Here is a 2,488-nt window from a genome sequence, read left to right on the forward strand (position 1 = left end):
GCCTCCACATTGCAGTTACAATGACCATTTGGTGGGTGCAGATAAACTGGCAGGGGATGAGCAGGCAGATGGATACTCTTGTGAAGAGCAGAGGACACAGTCTGGACTGTGAATGCACACATTAGCTTATCCATCTGTGACACTAATTGGCTGTGGAAGTATATAACTTGTGCTGCTGCTGAGCTCTCCTCTGGATTTGTGTGCTCACTGCTCCATGGAGATGGATAGGGAAGCATTCACTCCCCAAGGACCGTTTCAGGTGGTCTGCGGGCAGTTTTAGCCGTCAGGTTCAGCTGTCAAGGCTGTCTCAGTGGCAGTGTTGTGTGAGGCCCCGAGAAATGGGTCCTTTGTCAGATTCCAGAGCCCTGAAGCCACAGAGCACACACTGGTGGGTGCTGACGACTGTTGTTTTATCAGGCAATGGGAAGGATCTCCTCTTTCCCATGGAGGCTTCATGTTTGTTTTTCACATAAGCCCGGGACTGCTAGCTCTGATGTGTGAGTCATTGGTACATAACAGACATAAAAGCTCAGTCTGCATAAAAGGGAGGCTGAAGACAACCCTCTGAAGGCCACCCCCACCCAAGCTCACCTGATCTTCCATACCTAATGGGTCATGCACAAGACCCAGAGATTACACAGCTGAACTGTTTTCCCCTGCAAACAGGAAAACCTCACTGTCAGTGCAGCAAAGCCAGGGCAGCGACAGGAGTTTTTGCTGAGCCAGGTGTGGCTCTTCCTATGGTGGCAATGCAGTCTTTGAACATCCCAAAAAATGTGACTGAGAAATGCCAAACTCAATATCGCTCTTAAGACTGGTTAGAGGTTTTGCCCCCTCTTCTACTGAGAAGCTGTTTTGAGACCATTACTCCTCTCACAGTGAGAGCCCTTTTTCCTGTTTCGTATCCAACTTGTGCCCATCTGCTCTAGCACAAGTGCTGTCTATAAATGTGAACGATTCTTCTTCCCTGGTGCTTATTCTCCCTCTCTGCCTGACTAAAACCTCAAATGTATTTACAGAGAGGAATCAGATCCCACCTCACTGTTCATTTTGCCAAGCTCAGCAAGACATACTCGCTTAGCTATTCCTCTGGTTATCTGGATGTCACTTCTTTGTACCTGTTCCAGGACGAATTCAGGCTTGCTGAGCACCGATAACCTGAATGATGCCCAAAAATTTCAGCTGAATTTTACCCAGTGTTTTGTATCTGTTTATTGTTCCTGAAAATACAGGGCTTGCTACATGTAAGACTCCATTCTAATAACTACACCGCACACATGGTTCTTCCTCTTCTGTTGCTCATAGTGGATAAATTCTAATTTACAGCAGAAATGTTACCAATCTCTCAGTACATGTCCCTCTACTATATGCTGTTACATTTCTTCCCATATCTGTTATTAGGGCATAATAATGATATAATTCTTCCTTTAGGATTTCCTCTCTATTGAAAATATCTCCTAACTTTGTTGTTAGCAATTTCATTACCTCACTCATAATTTTTTGCATCAAGCTAACTAATGAAATTACTCAGATTTAATGATTACTCCAGTCCTACAATTTTGCTCTCAGACCCATCAGCAGTTTTCACTCTCAATTCTGTTCTTTCATCATTTTATAGTGTTTATGTTAATCCTCATCTTCTTGAGTTTAACTAATGATTATCTAGGTAATACCGAATCAAATGCGTTACCAAAGTCCAGGTTGATAAGATTTATTATTTTTCATTTGTTCTGATATGCTATTATCTTATCAACGAAAGACATTGAGCTAGTCTACATATAATGTGCCTAATCTACACTTTAACACATTTTCTGCTTCCGTTCATGTCTTTTTTTACTCATGGCTAACATTTGCTCTAAAAAGCCTAAAGATATCATTGATAGAGATTATTCCGTATTCAGAAGTGAAGGGTAAAGAGCCCTCAAGTTTTGTGGCTGTGTTACACAATAATTTCCATATCCACGCCCTTTAGCCTCTTAAGTGTGCTGACTCTGCTCTCTGGGGTTAGTTACATTTTTTTCTTTATGGAGTCTGAAGCAATATATTCCTTTAGCTTTTAGGTATCTGACCTGCTGCTGTTGTGGGCAATGCTTTTCTTCATTTCCTTTGCAATCATGCAGTAAACCCTTTATGTCCTTGTTTTCTTTCCCTGTGCAGGTCTGGTTTGTTTGGATTTTGAGTCGTACCTTTAATTTGGATATTTGAATGACAGTTTTTTCTGCATATCGGTCCTGTCTCCTTTTTTTCACTAGATTTTCTGCATATTCCTGAGATGTCCTGCACTGTCTGCATCACAGTTCACATCCTATGCAAGCATCTGGAGCTACTGGTAATATTCAGCCTCATTTCATCTGATCTCTTTGGAGAGAAGTAAGATTTAAGGAGCCTCTTCTGTCTTATGACTACTTGAAAGCAAAGCAGAATATGAATATTGCACTCCCTAGGGTGATGATCAGATAGCATTGCTCCTTGGCATCTTAAGGAATGC

This window comes from Corvus brachyrhynchos, unplaced genomic scaffold, assembly GCF_000691975.1.
Source record: "Corvus brachyrhynchos isolate BGI_N302 unplaced genomic scaffold, ASM69197v1 scaffold126, whole genome shotgun sequence".
In the NCBI taxonomy this organism is placed as follows: domain Eukaryota; kingdom Metazoa; phylum Chordata; class Aves; order Passeriformes; family Corvidae; genus Corvus; species Corvus brachyrhynchos.